We start from the raw sequence: 19,896 nt of genomic DNA on the forward strand, positions 1-19,896 counted from the left end.
AAACAACCTGCAGAAAAATGTATGTTTTGGGCTCCTCTGCCGTTTATGTTCTTGCCCCAGAACAATCATAGAAAACCCGCCTGCTGTCTCGTTGGCCCCAGCTAATATATTGCCTGACAAAAATGAAAATATCTGAATGTGTGCTAAATAGTATCTCGAGTGCCAACCACTCATAACAGATCCAAACAAATAAGACATTTTCTATGGGTCCATTTGTGCTATGGTAGGCAGCAAATTTTGCTCACCTTGCATATAGGAACAGTCATATTCTCAAATGAAGAGACACAAAGAATGAGCCATCACAAGCCAACTACTTCTGCTCTCAAAAAATGCACCACTCCTGCTACAGTTCTCACCTACATTTGCTCTACCACTGTGTTATTCATTGCATTCCTTGGTTTATATTCACAGATACAATCACAAAATTTACCCCACAACCATTTGTTCCCTCTCTTCAGTATTCCACATGCAATACATTCTCATAGCACACTGGACCATCATTAAGCTCACCATCCCATTTAAACTATCACACTGTATTATCTGTCACATTTGAACAGTAAATCCACAGTTCAAGGAATACACCAAGAAATGCACTAATAACACTGTTCAAAATGTGAATGCCATGGCTGCAGCCAACCAAATTCTACTGCACAATCACTGCATGAAGGAGATTTACCACCAGTAGCCTTTAGATGAAACATGTAAGCTACATAAAGGTTCAACAAAACCTCAACACCAGGGACTGCATTAGCTACCATACAAATAGCTACAAGCACTTACCTTTCTTTCAATCACTCTGCTCTGCACACTACAGCACATGTATGTATTCTCAAAATGAGGCAAAGCCTTGCACAACATTACAGTTCTTCCTGTCCCATGTAACACACACCACATAGGATACTGTATTCAATGTGAGTGCCCTTACTAGGCACTGTGCAGCCTAACACATCAATCATCTCAAGTCAACAAACTCATTGCCCAATATTATCAACAGCAGTTCCATGGTCATAAGTTCTAATTATCAAGGTGTACACACAGCAGTGTCCAAAAAGGATCAAACATCCATATAATGATCAGGACACAAACACAAATTATAACACTGGCAGTGCTGTGAAAATGATTTAAGTACAACACTGGCCTCCCACACACTCACCAACTCTCACTGTACTGCCCTAGTCTCCTCCACTAAATTCTGACAGAAGTTTTGTCAAATCCTACATTTATCAGTAACCACTGCATGTGTGTACCACTAGTATGCTATGGAGCAAGAATTGCCACTGGACAGAACCACATTTCAACTGTCCACATTGGCATCTTTATTCACACATAGCAGTTGCACAACATCTTACACTGAGGAGAATGTTTCTCACCAGCTGTCAAAGACATGTACACAATTCATCAGTGAACACAGCCTAGTCTGTGTACATGGTCCCTAACAACCATCAGCCAAACACTTCCACAAGTGCAGAATGTGTTCACAGATAAACACAGCTTGAAGCATTGTTTCCATGAGACTTACACCCCCTGAGGAGCTGCCAAAAATTGCCACAGAGTCGGTATTTCACGTCTCTCTGGCGGGGTATTGGTAAAAGTTTTCAACTAGCAATAATCGCACCTCAGTTATACTTCATTGGTTACGATATTGCCACTGCGCAAAGATTAACTACCTTGCGCCTGGCACTGCTATTTATACCTGACGTTCGTTCCAAGCACCTACAGGTACTTGCATCATCGCTACCTATCAGTATTACCTTACACTACTCAAGTTCCTTTGGGGAAAACAAATACAGAAATATACAGAAAAAAAAAACAGTAAAACACATTTTATTAGAGGCAGACTCTCTGTTCTTTGCTCCTTGTGTCTAATAGTTGCTTACACGCCCACTTACCGCCATCTTAAACACTCAAAATTGCACAGTAGTTCTCCCCTTGACCGACAGGCGCGCTACTGCTCACTCGCCTAGCCCCCCCACAGGCGAAAGTAGCACAACCTCATTTAGCAAATACCGGCACACCCATTAAGACTCATCGTTAGATTTTGTTATTTTGTGGCCGCTGGTTAGTACTAGACACCAAGAAAACTGCCAACTGCATTTACATTAACTTAACAAACCATACACTTGTCAGCAAAAGCTGTTTGACGTACTGAGCAGTAGAACGCTAGTTTTACTCGAATCATGCCGTGAAATTGATTAATGTCGATGGGTGAAATATTCGTGTAACAGATTAGGCACCCTGGAAACACAATGAAATGAGATTTACAAATCCTCTCATGTGGCTGGGTTAAGTTGTTGAAATGAGTTTACCTTGCAGGAAAGTACAACTAGAATTCAGTCAGTAAATTGCTTCATAGCGCTGGGAACACATGCTGCAGTCTTAAATATACACGATACACACTTATTCCACATTGCGCCAAACAACCTGCAGAAAAATGTATGTTTTGGGCTCCTCTGCCGTTTATGTTCTTGCCCCAGAACAATCATAGAAAACCCGCCTGCTGTCTCGTTGGCCCCAGCTAATATATTGCCTGACAAAAATGAAAATATCTGAATGTGTGCTAAATAGTATCTCGAGTGCCAACCACTCATAACAGATCCAAACAAATAAGACATTTTCTATGGGTCCATTTGTGCTATGGTAGGCAGCAAATTTTGCTCACCTTGCATATAGGAACAGTCATATTCTCAAATGAAGAGACACAAAGAATGAGCCATCACAAGCCAACTACTTCTGCTCTCAAAAAATGCACCACTCCTGCTACAGTTCTCACCTACATTTGCTCTACCACTGTGTTATTCATTGCATTCCTTGGTTTATATTCACAGATACAATCACAAAATTTACCCCACAACCATTTGTTCCCTCTCTTCAGTATTCCACATGCAATACATTCTCATAGCACACTGGACCATCATTAAGCTCACCATCCCATTTAAACTATCACACTGTATTATCTGTCACATTTGAACAGTAAATCCACAGTTCAAGGAATACACCAAGAAATGCACTAATAACACTGTTCAAAATGTGAATGCCATGGCTGCAGCCAACCAAATTCTACTGCACAATCACTGCATGAAGGAGATTTACCACCAGTAGCCTTTAGATGAAACATGTAAGCTACATAAAGGTTCAACAAAACCTCAACACCAGGGACTGCATTAGCTACCATACAAATAGCTACAAGCACTTACCTTTCTTTCAATCACTCTGCTCTGCACACTACAGCACATGTATGTATTCTCAAAATGAGGCAAAGCCTTGCACAACATTACAGTTCTTCCTGTCCCATGTAACACACACCACATAGGATACTGTATTCAATGTGAGTGCCCTTACTAGGCACTGTGCAGCCTAACACATCAATCATCTCAAGTCAACAAACTCATTGCCCAATATTATCAACAGCAGTTCCATGGTCATAAGTTCTAATTATCAAGGTGTACACACAGCAGTGTCCAAAAAGGATCAAACATCCATATAATGATCAGGACACAAACACAAATTATAACACTGGCAGTGCTGTGAAAATGATTTAAGTACAACACTGGCCTCCCACACACTCACCAACTCTCACTGTACTGCCCTAGTCTCCTCCACTAAATTCTGACAGAAGTTTTGTCAAATCCTACATTTATCAGTAACCACTGCATGTGTGTACCACTAGTATGCTATGGAGCAAGAATTGCCACTGGACAGAACCACATTTCAACTGTCCACATTGGCATCTTTATTCACACATAGCAGTTGCACAACATCTTACACTGAGGAGAATGTTTCTCACCAGCTGTCAAAGACATGTACACAATTCATCAGTGAACACAGCCTAGTCTGTGTACATGGTCCCTAACAACCATCAGCCAAACACTTCCACAAGTGCAGAATGTGTTCACAGATAAACACAGCTTGAAGCATTGTTTCCATGAGACTTACACCCCCTGAGGAGCTGCCAAAAATTGCCACAGAGTCGGTATTTCACGTCTCTCTGGCGGGGTATTGGTAAAAGTTTTCAACTAGCAATAATCGCACCTCAGTTATACTTCATTGGTTACGATATTGCCACTGCGCAAAGATTAACTACCTTGCGCCTGGCACTGCTATTTATACCTGACGTTCGTTCCAAGCACCTACAGGTACTTGCATCATCGCTACCTATCAGTATTACCTTACACTACTCAAGTTCCTTTGGGGAAAACAAATACAGAAATATACAGAAAAAAAAACAGTAAAACACATTTTATTAGAGGCAGACTCTCTGTTCTTTGCTCCTTGTGTCTAATAGTTGCTTACACGCCCACTTACCGCCATCTTAAACACTCAAAATTGCACAGTAGTTCTCCCCTTGACCGACAGGCGCGCTACTGCTCACTCGCCTAGCCCCCCCACAGGCGAAAGTAGCACAACCTCATTTAGCAAATACCGGCACACCCATTAAGACTCATCGTTAGATTTTGTTATTTTGTGGCCGCTGGTTAGTACTAGACACCAAGAAAACTGCCAACTGCATTTACATTAACTTAACAAACCATACACTTGTCAGCAAAAGCTGTTTGACGTACTGAGCAGTAGAACGCTAGTTTTACTCGAATCATGCCGTGAAATTGATTAATGTCGATGGGTGAAATATTCGTGTAACAGATTAGGCACCCTGGAAACACAATGAAATGAGATTTACAAATCCTCTCATGTGGCTGGGTTAAGTTGTTGAAATGAGTTTACCTTGCAGGAAAGTACAACTAGAATTCAGTCAGTAAATTGCTTCATAGCGCTGGGAACACATGCTGCAGTCTTAAATATACACGATACACACTTATTCCACATTGCGCCAAACAACCTGCAGAAAAATGTATGTTTTGGGCTCCTCTGCCGTTTATGTTCTTGCCCCAGAACAATCATAGAAAACCCGCCTGCTGTCTCGTTGGCCCCAGCTAATATATTGCCTGACAAAAATGAAAATATCTGAATGTGTGCTAAATAGTATCTCGAGTGCCAACCACTCATAACAGATCCAAACAAATAAGACATTTTCTATGGGTCCATTTGTGCTATGGTAGGCAGCAAATTTTGCTCACCTTGCATATAGGAACAGTCATATTCTCAAATGAAGAGACACAAAGAATGAGCCATCACAAGCCAACTACTTCTGCTCTCAAAAAATGCACCACTCCTGCTACAGTTCTCACCTACATTTGCTCTACCACTGTGTTATTCATTGCATTCCTTGGTTTATATTCACAGATACAATCACAAAATTTACCCCACAACCATTTGTTCCCTCTCTTCAGTATTCCACATGCAATACATTCTCATAGCACACTGGACCATCATTAAGCTCACCATCCCATTTAAACTATCACACTGTATTATCTGTCACATTTGAACAGTAAATCCACAGTTCAAGGAATACACCAAGAAATGCACTAATAACACTGTTCAAAATGTGAATGCCATGGCTGCAGCCAACCAAATTCTACTGCACAATCACTGCATGAAGGAGATTTACCACCAGTAGCCTTTAGATGAAACATGTAAGCTACATAAAGGTTCAACAAAACCTCAACACCAGGGACTGCATTAGCTACCATACAAATAGCTACAAGCACTTACCTTTCTTTCAATCACTCTGCTCTGCACACTACAGCACATGTATGTATTCTCAAAATGAGGCAAAGCCTTGCACAACATTACAGTTCTTCCTGTCCCATGTAACACACACCACATAGGATACTGTATTCAATGTGAGTGCCCTTACTAGGCACTGTGCAGCCTAACACATCAATCATCTCAAGTCAACAAACTCATTGCCCAATATTATCAACAGCAGTTCCATGGTCATAAGTTCTAATTATCAAGGTGTACACACAGCAGTGTCCAAAAAGGATCAAACATCCATATAATGATCAGGACACAAACACAAATTATAACACTGGCAGTGCTGTGAAAATGATTTAAGTACAACACTGGCCTCCCACACACTCACCAACTCTCACTGTACTGCCCTAGTCTCCTCCACTAAATTCTGACAGAAGTTTTGTCAAATCCTACATTTATCAGTAACCACTGCATGTGTGTACCACTAGTATGCTATGGAGCAAGAATTGCCACTGGACAGAACCACATTTCAACTGTCCACATTGGCATCTTTATTCACACATAGCAGTTGCACAACATCTTACACTGAGGAGAATGTTTCTCACCAGCTGTCAAAGACATGTACACAATTCATCAGTGAACACAGCCTAGTCTGTGTACATGGTCCCTAACAACCATCAGCCAAACACTTCCACAAGTGCAGAATGTGTTCACAGATAAACACAGCTTGAAGCATTGTTTCCATGAGACTTACACCCCCTGAGGAGCTGCCAAAAATTGCCACAGAGTCGGTATTTCACGTCTCTCTGGCGGGGTATTGGTAAAAGTTTTCAACTAGCAATAATCGCACCTCAGTTATACTTCATTGGTTACGATATTGCCACTGCGCAAAGATTAACTACCTTGCGCCTGGCACTGCTATTTATACCTGACGTTCGTTCCAAGCACCTACAGGTACTTGCATCATCGCTACCTATCAGTATTACCTTACACTACTCAAGTTCCTTTGGGGAAAACAAATACAGAAATATACAGAAAAAAAACAGTAAAACACATTTTATTAGAGGCAGACTCTCTGTTCTTTGCTCCTTGTGTCTAATAGTTGCTTACACGCCCACTTACCGCCATCTTAAACACTCAAAATTGCACAGTAGTTCTCCCCTTGACCGACAGGCGCGCTACTGCTCACTCGCCTAGCCCCCCCACAGGCGAAAGTAGCACAACCTCATTTAGCAAATACCGGCACACCCATTAAGACTCATCGTTAGATTTTGTTATTTTGTGGCCGCTGGTTAGTACTAGACACCAAGAAAACTGCCAACTGCATTTACATTAACTTAACAAACCATACACTTGTCAGCAAAAGCTGTTTGACGTACTGAGCAGTAGAACGCTAGTTTTACTCGAATCATGCCGTGAAATTGATTAATGTCGATGGGTGAAATATTCGTGTAACAGATTAGGCACCCTGGAAACACAATGAAATGAGATTTACAAATCCTCTCATGTGGCTGGGTTAAGTTGTTGAAATGAGTTTACCTTGCAGGAAAGTACAACTAGAATTCAGTCAGTAAATTGCTTCATAGCGCTGGGAACACATGCTGCAGTCTTAAATATACACGATACACACTTATTCCACATTGCGCCAAACAACCTGCAGAAAAATGTATGTTTTGGGCTCCTCTGCCGTTTATGTTCTTGCCCCAGAACAATCATAGAAAACCCGCCTGCTGTCTCGTTGGCCCCAGCTAATATATTGCCTGACAAAAATGAAAATATCTGAATGTGTGCTAAATAGTATCTCGAGTGCCAACCACTCATAACAGATCCAAACAAATAAGACATTTTCTATGGGTCCATTTGTGCTATGGTAGGCAGCAAATTTTGCTCACCTTGCATATAGGAACAGTCATATTCTCAAATGAAGAGACACAAAGAATGAGCCATCACAAGCCAACTACTTCTGCTCTCAAAAAATGCACCACTCCTGCTACAGTTCTCACCTACATTTGCTCTACCACTGTGTTATTCATTGCATTCCTTGGTTTATATTCACAGATACAATCACAAAATTTACCCCACAACCATTTGTTCCCTCTCTTCAGTATTCCACATGCAATACATTCTCATAGCACACTGGACCATCATTAAGCTCACCATCCCATTTAAACTATCACACTGTATTATCTGTCACATTTGAACAGTAAATCCACAGTTCAAGGAATACACCAAGAAATGCACTAATAACACTGTTCAAAATGTGAATGCCATGGCTGCAGCCAACCAAATTCTACTGCACAATCACTGCATGAAGGAGATTTACCACCAGTAGCCTTTAGATGAAACATGTAAGCTACATAAAGGTTCAACAAAACCTCAACACCAGGGACTGCATTAGCTACCATACAAATAGCTACAAGCACTTACCTTTCTTTCAATCACTCTGCTCTGCACACTACAGCACATGTATGTATTCTCAAAATGAGGCAAAGCCTTGCACAACATTACAGTTCTTCCTGTCCCATGTAACACACACCACATAGGATACTGTATTCAATGTGAGTGCCCTTACTAGGCACTGTGCAGCCTAACACATCAATCATCTCAAGTCAACAAACTCATTGCCCAATATTATCAACAGCAGTTCCATGGTCATAAGTTCTAATTATCAAGGTGTACACACAGCAGTGTCCAAAAAGGATCAAACATCCATATAATGATCAGGACACAAACACAAATTATAACACTGGCAGTGCTGTGAAAATGATTTAAGTACAACACTGGCCTCCCACACACTCACCAACTCTCACTGTACTGCCCTAGTCTCCTCCACTAAATTCTGACAGAAGTTTTGTCAAATCCTACATTTATCAGTAACCACTGCATGTGTGTACCACTAGTATGCTATGGAGCAAGAATTGCCACTGGACAGAACCACATTTCAACTGTCCACATTGGCATCTTTATTCACACATAGCAGTTGCACAACATCTTACACTGAGGAGAATGTTTCTCACCAGCTGTCAAAGACATGTACACAATTCATCAGTGAACACAGCCTAGTCTGTGTACATGGTCCCTAACAACCATCAGCCAAACACTTCCACAAGTGCAGAATGTGTTCACAGATAAACACAGCTTGAAGCATTGTTTCCATGAGACTTACACCCCCTGAGGAGCTGCCAAAAATTGCCACAGAGTCGGTATTTCACGTCTCTCTGGCGGGGTATTGGTAAAAGTTTTCAACTAGCAATAATCGCACCTCAGTTATACTTCATTGGTTACGATATTGCCACTGCGCAAAGATTAACTACCTTGCGCCTGGCACTGCTATTTATACCTGACGTTCGTTCCAAGCACCTACAGGTACTTGCATCATCGCTACCTATCAGTATTACCTTACACTACTCAAGTTCCTTTGGGGAAAACAAATACAGAAATATACAGAAAAAAAACAGTAAAACACATTTTATTAGAGGCAGACTCTCTGTTCTTTGCTCCTTGTGTCTAATAGTTGCTTACACGCCCACTTACCGCCATCTTAAACACTCAAAATTGCACAGTAGTTCTCCCCTTGACCGACAGGCGCGCTACTGCTCACTCGCCTAGCCCCCCCACAGGCGAAAGTAGCACAACCTCATTTAGCAAATACCGGCACACCCATTAAGACTCATCGTTAGATTTTGTTATTTTGTGGCCGCTGGTTAGTACTAGACACCAAGAAAACTGCCAACTGCATTTACATTAACTTAACAAACCATACACTTGTCAGCAAAAGCTGTTTGACGTACTGAGCAGTAGAACGCTAGTTTTACTCGAATCATGCCGTGAAATTGATTAATGTCGATGGGTGAAATATTCGTGTAACAGATTAGGCACCCTGGAAACACAATGAAATGAGATTTACAAATCCTCTCATGTGGCTGGGTTAAGTTGTTGAAATGAGTTTACCTTGCAGGAAAGTACAACTAGAATTCAGTCAGTAAATTGCTTCATAGCGCTGGGAACACATGCTGCAGTCTTAAATATACACGATACACACTTATTCCACATTGCGCCAAACAACCTGCAGAAAAATGTATGTTTTGGGCTCCTCTGCCGTTTATGTTCTTGCCCCAGAACAATCATAGAAAACCCGCCTGCTGTCTCGTTGGCCCCAGCTAATATATTGCCTGACAAAAATGAAAATATCTGAATGTGTGCTAAATAGTATCTCGAGTGCCAACCACTCATAACAGATCCAAACAAATAAGACATTTTCTATGGGTCCATTTGTGCTATGGTAGGCAGCAAATTTTGCTCACCTTGCATATAGGAACAGTCATATTCTCAAATGAAGAGACACAAAGAATGAGCCATCACAAGCCAACTACTTCTGCTCTCAAAAAATGCACCACTCCTGCTACAGTTCTCACCTACATTTGCTCTACCACTGTGTTATTCATTGCATTCCTTGGTTTATATTCACAGATACAATCACAAAATTTACCCCACAACCATTTGTTCCCTCTCTTCAGTATTCCACATGCAATACATTCTCATAGCACACTGGACCATCATTAAGCTCACCATCCCATTTAAACTATCACACTGTATTATCTGTCACATTTGAACAGTAAATCCACAGTTCAAGGAATACACCAAGAAATGCACTAATAACACTGTTCAAAATGTGAATGCCATGGCTGCAGCCAACCAAATTCTACTGCACAATCACTGCATGAAGGAGATTTACCACCAGTAGCCTTTAGATGAAACATGTAAGCTACATAAAGGTTCAACAAAACCTCAACACCAGGGACTGCATTAGCTACCATACAAATAGCTACAAGCACTTACCTTTCTTTCAATCACTCTGCTCTGCACACTACAGCACATGTATGTATTCTCAAAATGAGGCAAAGCCTTGCACAACATTACAGTTCTTCCTGTCCCATGTAACACACACCACATAGGATACTGTATTCAATGTGAGTGCCCTTACTAGGCACTGTGCAGCCTAACACATCAATCATCTCAAGTCAACAAACTCATTGCCCAATATTATCAACAGCAGTTCCATGGTCATAAGTTCTAATTATCAAGGTGTACACACAGCAGTGTCCAAAAAGGATCAAACATCCATATAATGATCAGGACACAAACACAAATTATAACACTGGCAGTGCTGTGAAAATGATTTAAGTACAACACTGGCCTCCCACACACTCACCAACTCTCACTGTACTGCCCTAGTCTCCTCCACTAAATTCTGACAGAAGTTTTGTCAAATCCTACATTTATCAGTAACCACTGCATGTGTGTACCACTAGTATGCTATGGAGCAAGAATTGCCACTGGACAGAACCACATTTCAACTGTCCACATTGGCATCTTTATTCACACATAGCAGTTGCACAACATCTTACACTGAGGAGAATGTTTCTCACCAGCTGTCAAAGACATGTACACAATTCATCAGTGAACACAGCCTAGTCTGTGTACATGGTCCCTAACAACCATCAGCCAAACACTTCCACAAGTGCAGAATGTGTTCACAGATAAACACAGCTTGAAGCATTGTTTCCATGAAACTTACACCCCCTGAGGAGCTGCCAAAAATTGCCACAGAGTCGGTATTTCACGTCTCTCTGGCGGGGTATTGGTAAAAGTTTTCAACTAGCAATAATCGCACCTCAGTTATACTTCGTTGGTTACGATATTGCCACTGCGCAAAGATTAACTACCTTGCGCCTGGCACTGCTATTTATACCTGACGTTCGTTCCAAGCACCTACAGGTACTTGCATCATCGCTACCTATCAGTATTACCTTACACTACTCAAGTTCCTTTGGGGAAAACAAATACAGAAATATACAGAAAAAAAACAGTAAAACACATTTTATTAGAGGCAGACTCTCTGTTCTTTGCTCCTTGTGTCTAATAGTTGCTTACACGCCCACTTACCGCCATCTTAAACACTCAAAATTGCACAGTAGTTCTCCCCTTGACCGACAGGCGCGCTACTGCTCACTCGCCTAGCCCCCCCACAGGCGAAAGTAGCACAACCTCATTTAGCAAATACCGGCACACCCATTAAGACTCATCGTTAGATTTTGTTATTTTGTGGCCGCTGGTTAGTACTAGACACCAAGAAAACTGCCAACTGCATTTACATTAACTTAACAAACCATACACTTGTCAGCAAAAGCTGTTTGACGTACTGAGCAGTAGAACGCTAGTTTTACTCGAATCATGCCGTGAAATTGATTAATGTCGATGGGTGAAATATTCGTGTAACAGATTAGGCACCCTGGAAACACAATGAAATGAGATTTACAAATCCTCTCATGTGGCTGGGTTAAGTTGTTGAAATGAGTTTACCTTGCAGGAAAGTACAACTAGAATTCAGTCAGTAAATTGCTTCATAGCGCTGGGAACACATGCTGCAGTCTTAAATATACACGATACACACTTATTCCACATTGCGCCAAACAACCTGCAGAAAAATGTATGTTTTGGGCTCCTCTGCCGTTTATGTTCTTGCCCCAGAACAATCATAGAAAACCCGCCTGCTGTCTCGTTGGCCCCAGCTAATATATTGCCTGACAAAAATGAAAATATCTGAATGTGTGCTAAATAGTATCTCGAGTGCCAACCACTCATAACAGATCCAAACAAATAAGACATTTTCTATGGGTCCATTTGTGCTATGGTAGGCAGCAAATTTTGCTCACCTTGCATATAGGAACAGTCATATTCTCAAATGAAGAGACACAAAGAATGAGCCATCACAAGCCAACAACTTCTGCTCTCAAAAAAAAAAAAAAAAAAAAAAAAAAAAAAAAAAAAAAAAATGCACCACTCCTGCTACAGTTCTCACCTACATTTGCTCTACCACTGTGTTATTCATTGCATTCCTTGGTTTATATTCACAGATACAATCACAAAATTTACCCCACAACCATTTGTTCCCTCTCTTCAGTATTCCACATGCAATACATTCTCATAGCACACTGGACCATCATTAAGCTCACCATCCCATTTAAACTATCACACTGTATTATCTGTCACATTTGAACAGTAAATCCACAGTTCAAGGAATACACCAAGAAATGCACTAATAACACTGTTCAAAATGTGAATGCCATGGCTGCAGCCAACCAAATTCTACTGCACAATCACTGCATGAAGGAGATTTACCACCAGTAGCCTTTAGATGAAACATGTAAGCTACATAAAGGTTCAACAAAACCTCAACACCAGGGACTGCATTAGCTACCATACAAATAGCTACAAGCACTTACCTTTCTTTCAATCACTCTGCTCTGCACACTACAGCACATGTATGTATTCTCAAAATGAGGCAAAGCCTTGCACAACATTACAGTTCTTCCTGTCCCATGTAACACACACCACATAGGATACTGTATTCAATGTGAGTGCCCTTACTAGGCACTGTGCAGCCTAACACATCAATCATCTCAAGTCAACAAACTCATTGCCCAATATTATCAACAGCAGTTCCATGGTCATAAGTTCTAATTATCAAGGTGTACACACAGCAGTGTCCAAAAAGGATCAAACATCCATATAATGATCAGGACACAAACACAAATTATAACACTGGCAGTGCTGTGAAAATGATTTAAGTACAACACTGGCCTCCCACACACTCACCAACTCTCACTGTACTGCCCTAGTCTCCTCCACTAAATTCTGACAGAAGTTTTGTCAAATCCTACATTTATCAGTAACCACTGCATGTGTGTACCACTAGTATGCTATGGAGCAAGAATTGCCACTGGACAGAACCACATTTCAACTGTCCACATTGGCATCTTTATTCACACATAGCAGTTGCACAACATCTTACACTGAGGAGAATGTTTCTCACCAGCTGTCAAAGACATGTACACAATTCATCAGTGAACACAGCCTAGTCTGTGTACATGGTCCCTAACAACCATCAGCCAAACACTTCCACAAGTGCAGAATGTGTTCACAGATAAACACAGCTTGAAGCATTGTTTCCATGAGACTTACACCCCCTGAGGAGCTGCCAAAAATTGCCACAGAGTCGGTATTTCACGTCTCTCTGGCGGGGTATTGGTAAAAGTTTTCAACTAGCAATAATCGCACCTCAGTTATACTTCATTGGTTACGATATTGCCACTGCGCAAAGATTAACTACCTTGCGCCTGGCACTGCTATTTATACCTGACGTTCGTTCCAAGCACCTACAGGTACTTGCATCATCGCTACCTATCAGTATTACCTTACACTACTCAAGTTCCTTTGGGGAAAACAAATACAGAAATATACAGAAAAAAAACAGTAAAACACATTTTATTAGAGGCAGACTCTCTGTTCTTTGCTCCTTGTGTCTAATAGTTGCTTACACGCCCACTTACCGCCATCTTAAACACTCAAAATTGCACAGTAGTTCTCCCCTTGACCGACAGGCGCGCTACTGCTCACTCGCCTAGCCCCCCCACAGGCGAAAGTAGCACAACCTCATTTAGCAAATACCGGCACACCCATTAAGACTCATCGTTAGATTTTGTTATTTTGTGGCCGCTGGTTAGTACTAGACACCAAGAAAACTGCCAACTGCATTTACATTAACTTAACAAACCATACACTTGTCAGCAAAAGCTGTTTGACGTACTGAGCAGTAGAACGCTAGTTTTACTCGAATCATGCCGTGAAATTGATTAATGTCGATGGGTGAAATATTCGTGTAACAGATTAGGCACCCTGGAAACACAATGAAATGAGATTTACAAATCCTCTCATGTGGCTGGGTTAAGTTGTTGAAATGAGTTTACCTTGCAGGAAAGTACAACTAGAATTCAGTCAGTAAATTGCTTCATAGCGCTGGGAACACATGCTGCAGTCTTAAATATACACGATACACACTTATTCCACATTGCGCCAAACAACCTGCAGAAAAATGTATGTTTTGGGCTCCTCTGCCGTTTATGTTCTTGCCCCAGAACAATCATAGAAAACCCGCCTGCTGTCTCGTTGGCCCCAGCTAATATATTGCCTGACAAAAATGAAAATATCTGAATGTGTGCTAAATAGTATCTCGAGTGCCAACCACTCATAACAGATCCAAACAAATAAGACATTTTCTATGGGTCCATTTGTGCTATGGTAGGCAGCAAATTTTGCTCACCTTGCATATAGGAACAGTCATATTCTCAAATGAAGAGACACAAAGAATGAGCCATCACAAGCCAACTACTTCTGCTCTCAAAAAATGCACCACTCCTGCTACAGTTCTCACCTACATTTGCTCTACCACTGTGTTATTCATTGCATTCCTTGGTTTATATTCACAGATACAATCACAAAATTTACCCCACAACCATTTGTTCCCTCTCTTCAGTATTCCACATGCAATACATTCTCATAGCACACTGGACCATCATTAAGCTCACCATCCCATTTAAACTATCACACTGTATTATCTGTCACATTTGAACAGTAAATCCACAGTTCAAGGAATACACCAAGAAATGCACTAATAACACTGTTCAAAATGTGAATGCCATGGCTGCAGCCAACCAAATTCTACTGCACAATCACTGCATGAAGGAGATTTACCACCAGTAGCCTTTAGATGAAACATGTAAGCTACATAAAGGTTCAACAAAACCTCAACACCAGGGACTGCATTAGCTACCATACAAATAGCTACAAGCACTTACCTTTCTTTCAATCACTCTGCTCTGCACACTACAGCACATGTATGTATTCTCAAAATGAGGCAAAGCCTTGCACAACATTACAGTTCTTCCTGTCCCATGTAACACACACCACATAGGATACTGTATTCAATGTGAGTGCCCTTACTAGGCACTGTGCAGCCTAACACATCAATCATCTCAAGTCAACAAACTCATTGCCCAATATTATCAACAGCAGTTCCATGGTCATAAGTTCTAATTATCAAGGTGTACACACAGCAGTGTCCAAAAAGGATCAAACATCCATATAATGATCAGGACACAAACACAAATTATACCACTGGCAGTGCTGTGAAAATGATTTAAGTACAACACTGGCCTCCCACACACTCACCAACTCTCACTGTACTGCCCTAGTCTCCTCCACTAAATTCTGACAGAAGTTTTGTCAAATCCTACATTTATCAGTAACCACTGCATGTGTGTACCACTAGTATGCTATGGAGCAAGAATTGCCACTGGACAGAACCACATTTCAACTGTCCACATTGGCATCTTTATTCACACATAGCAGTTGCACAACATCTTACACTGAGGAGAATGTTTCTCACCAGCTGTCAAAGACATGTACACAATTCATCAGTGAACACAGCCTAGTCTGTGTACATGGTCCCTAACAACCATCAGCCAAACACTTCCACAAGTGCAGAATGTGTTCACAGATAAACACAGCTTGAAGCATTGTTTCCATGAGACTTACACCCCCTGAGGAGCTGCCAAAAATTGCCACAGAGTCGGTATTTCACGTCTCTCTGGCGGGGTATTGGTAAAAGTTTTCAACTAGCAATAATCGCACCTCAGTTATACTTCATTGGTTACGATATTGCCACTGCGCAAAGATTAACTACCTTGCGCCTGGCACTGCTATTTATACCTGACGTTCGTTCCAAGCACCTACAGGTACTTGCATCATCGCTACCTATCAGTATTACCTTACACTACTCAAGTTCCTTTGGGGAAAACAAATACAGAAATATACAGAAAAAAAACAGTAAAACACATTTTATTAGAGGCAGACTCTCTGTTCTTTGCTCCTTGTGTCTAATAGTTGCTTACACGCCCACTTACCGCCATCTTAAACACTCAAAATTGCACAGTAGTTCTCCCCTTGACCGACAGGCGCGCTACTGCTCACTCGCCTAGCCCCCCCACAGGCGAAAGTAGCACAACCTCATTTAGCAAATACCGGCACACCCATTAAGACTCATCGTTAGATTTTGTTATTTTGTGGCCGCTGGTTAGTACTAGACACCAAGAAAACTGCCAACTGCATTTACATTAACTTAACAAACCATACACTTGTCAGCAAAAGCTGTTTGACGTACTGAGCAGTAGAACGCTAGTTTTACTCGAATCATGCCGTGAAATTGATTAATGTCGATGGGTGAAATATTCGTGTAACAGATTAGGCACCCTGGAAACACAATGAAATGAGATTTACAAATCCTCTCATGTGGCTGGGTTAAGTTGTTGAAATGAGTTTACCTTGCAGGAAAGTACAACTAGAATTCAGTCAGTAAATTGCTTCATAGCGCTGGGAACACATGCTGCAGTCTTAAATATACACGATACACACTTATTCCACATTGCGCCAAACAACCTGCAGAAAAATGTATGTTTTGGGCTCCTCTGCCGTTTATGTTCTTGCCCCAGAACAATCATAGAAAACCCGCCTGCTGTCTCGTTGGCCCCAGCTAATATATTGCCTGACAAAAATGAAAATATCTGAATGTGTGCTAAATAGTATCTCGAGTGCCAACCACTCATAACAGATCCAAACAAATAAGACATTTTCTATGGGTCCATTTGTGCTATGGTAGGCAGCAAATTTTGCTCACCTTGCATATAGGAACAGTCATATTCTCAAATGAAGAGACACAAAGAATGAGCCATCACAAGCCAACTACTTCTGCTCTCAAAAAATGCACCACTCCTGCTACAGTTCTCACCTACACTTGCTCTACCACTGTGTTATTCATTGCATTCCTTGGTTTATATTCACAGATACAATCACAAAATTTACCCCACAACCATTTGTTCCCTCTCTTCAGTATTCCACATGCAATACATTCTCATAGCACACTGGACCATCATTAAGCTCACCATCCCATTTAAACTATCACACTGTATTATCTGTCACATTTGAACAGTAAATCCACAGTTCAAGGAATACACCAAGAAATGCACTAATAACACTGTTCAAAATGTGAATGCCATGGCTGCAGCCAACCAAATTCTACTGCACAATCACTGCATGAAGGAGATTTACCACCAGTAGCCTTTAGATGAAACATGTAAGCTACATAAAGGTTCAACAAAACCTCAACACCAGGGACTGCATTAGCTACCATACAAATAGCTACAAGCACTTACCTTTCTTTCAATCACTCTGCTCTGCACACTACAGCACATGTATGTATTCTCAAAATGAGGCAAAGCCTTGCACAACATTACAGTTCTTCCTGTCCCATGTAACACACACCACATAGGATACTGTATTCAATGTGAGTGCCCTTACTAGGCACTGTGCAGCCTAACACATCAATCATCTCAAGTCAACAAACTCATTGCCCAATATTATCAACAGCAGTTCCATGGTCATAAGTTCTAATTATCAAGGTGTACACACAGCAGTGTCCAAAAAGGATCAAACATCCATATAATGATCAGGACACAAACACAAATTATAACACTGGCAGTGCTGTGAAAATGATTTAAGTACAACACTGGCCTCCCACACACTCACCAACTCTCACTGTACTGCCCTAGTCTCCTCCACTAAATTCTGACAGAAGTTTTGTCAAATCCTACATTTATCAGTAACCACTGCATGTGTGTACCACTAGTATGCTATGGAGCAAGAATTGCCACTGGACAGAACCACATTTCAACTGTCCACATTGGCATCTTTATTCACACATAGCAGTTGCACAACATCTTACACTGAGGAGAATGTTTCTCACCAGCTGTCAAAGACATGTACACAATTCATCAGTGAACACAGCCTAGTCTGTGTACATGGTCCCTAACAACCATCAGCCAAACACTTCCACAAGTGCAGAATGTGTTCACAGATAAACACAGCTTGAAGCATTGTTTCCATGAGACTTACACCCCCTGAGGAGCTGCCAAAAATTGCCACAGAGTCGGTATTTCACGTCTCTCTGGCGGGGTATTGGTAAAAGTTTTCAACTAGCAATAATCGCACCTCAGTTATACTTCATTGGTTACGATATTGCCACTGCGCAAAGATTAACTACCTTGCGCCTGGCACTGCTATTTATACCTGACGTTCGTTCCAAGCACCTACAGGTACTTGCATCATCGCTACCTATCAGTATTACCTTACACTACTCAAGTTCCTTTGGGGAAAACAAATACAGAAATATACAGAAAAAAAACAGTAAAACACATTTTATTAGAGGCAGACTCTCTGTTCTTTGCTCCTTGTGTCTAATAGTTGCTTACACGCCCACTTACCGCCATCTTAAACACTCAAAATTGCACAGTAGTTCTCCCCTTGACCGACAGGCGCGCTACTGCTCACTCGCCTAGCCCCCCCACAGGCGAAAGTAGCACAACCTCATTTAGCAAATACCGGCACACCCATTAAGACTCATCGTTAGATTTTGTTATTTTGTGGCCGCTGGTTAGTACTAGACACCAAGAAAACTGCCAACTGCATTTACATTAACTTAACAAACCATACACTTGTCAGCAAAAGCTGTTTGACGTACTGAGCAGTAGAACGCTAGTTTTACTCGAATCATGCCGTGAAATTGATTAATGTCGATGGGTGAAATATTCGTGTAACAGATTAGGCACCCTGGAAACACAATGAAATGAGATTTACAAATCCTCTCATGTGGCTGGGTTAAGTTGTTGAAATGAGTTTACCTTGCAGGAAAGTACAACTAGAATTCAGTCAGTAAATTGCTTCATAGCGCTGGGAACACATGCTGCAGTCTTAAATATACACGATACACACTTATTCCACATTGCGCCAAACAACCTGCAGAAAAATGTATGTTTTGGGCTCCTCTGCCGTTTATGTTCTTGCCCCAGAACAATCATAGAAAACCCGCCTGCTGTCTCGTTGGCCCCAGCTAATATATTGCCTGACAAAAATGAAAATATCTGAATGTGTGCTAAATAGTATCTCGAGTGCCAACCACTCATAACAGATCCAAACAAATAAGACATTTTCTATGGGTCCATTTGTGCTATGGTAGGCAGCAAATTTTGCTCACCTTGCATATAGGAACAGTCATATTCTCAAATGAAGAGACACAAAGAATGAGCCATCACAAGCCAACTACTTCTGCTCTCAAAAAATGCACCACTCCTGCTACAGTTCTCACCTACACTTGCTCTACCACTGTGTTATTCATTGCATTCCTTGGTTTATATTCACAGATACAATCACAAAATTTACCCCACAACCATTTGTTCCCTCTCTTCAGTATTCCACATGCAATACATTCTCATAGCACACTGGACCATCATTAAGCTCACCATCCCATTTAAACTATCACACTGTATTATCTGTCACATTTGAACAGTAAAT

The 19,896-nt window shown here is 41.3% G+C and overlaps 8 non-coding genes across 8 annotated transcripts; all 8 read right to left on the reverse strand.

Moving 5' to 3' along the window:
* Nucleotides 1-1,520: 1,520 nt before the first annotated feature.
* Nucleotides 1,521-1,660, reverse strand: LOC126143332 (U4 spliceosomal RNA). The gene has a single exon (XR_007529726.1). It is a non-coding gene; the product is annotated as a U4 spliceosomal RNA (small nuclear RNA).
* Nucleotides 1,661-3,934: 2,274 nt separating this feature from the next.
* On the reverse strand, nucleotides 3,935-4,074 carry LOC126143344 (U4 spliceosomal RNA). Its single transcript, XR_007529737.1, has one exon. It is a non-coding gene; the product is annotated as a U4 spliceosomal RNA (small nuclear RNA).
* Nucleotides 4,075-6,347: 2,273 nt separating this feature from the next.
* Nucleotides 6,348-6,487, reverse strand: LOC126143346 (U4 spliceosomal RNA). Its single transcript, XR_007529739.1, has one exon. It is a non-coding gene; the product is annotated as a U4 spliceosomal RNA (small nuclear RNA).
* A 2,272-nt stretch (nucleotides 6,488-8,759) lies between these two features.
* Nucleotides 8,760-8,899, reverse strand: LOC126143347 (U4 spliceosomal RNA). The gene has a single exon (XR_007529740.1). It is a non-coding gene; the product is annotated as a U4 spliceosomal RNA (small nuclear RNA).
* A 2,272-nt stretch (nucleotides 8,900-11,171) lies between these two features.
* Nucleotides 11,172-11,311, reverse strand: LOC126143345 (U4 spliceosomal RNA). The gene has a single exon (XR_007529738.1). It is a non-coding gene; the product is annotated as a U4 spliceosomal RNA (small nuclear RNA).
* A 2,307-nt stretch (nucleotides 11,312-13,618) lies between these two features.
* On the reverse strand, nucleotides 13,619-13,758 carry LOC126143348 (U4 spliceosomal RNA). The gene has a single exon (XR_007529741.1). It is a non-coding gene; the product is annotated as a U4 spliceosomal RNA (small nuclear RNA).
* Nucleotides 13,759-16,030: 2,272 nt separating this feature from the next.
* LOC126143333 (U4 spliceosomal RNA) lies at nucleotides 16,031-16,170 on the reverse strand. Its single transcript, XR_007529727.1, has one exon. It is a non-coding gene; the product is annotated as a U4 spliceosomal RNA (small nuclear RNA).
* Nucleotides 16,171-18,442: 2,272 nt separating this feature from the next.
* LOC126143334 (U4 spliceosomal RNA) lies at nucleotides 18,443-18,582 on the reverse strand. The gene has a single exon (XR_007529728.1). It is a non-coding gene; the product is annotated as a U4 spliceosomal RNA (small nuclear RNA).
* Between the last annotated feature and the right edge of the window lie 1,314 nt (nucleotides 18,583-19,896).

The sequence above is a fragment of the Schistocerca cancellata genome, unplaced genomic scaffold (genome assembly GCF_023864275.1).
Source record: "Schistocerca cancellata isolate TAMUIC-IGC-003103 unplaced genomic scaffold, iqSchCanc2.1 HiC_scaffold_791, whole genome shotgun sequence".
In the NCBI taxonomy this organism is placed as follows: domain Eukaryota; kingdom Metazoa; phylum Arthropoda; class Insecta; order Orthoptera; family Acrididae; genus Schistocerca; species Schistocerca cancellata.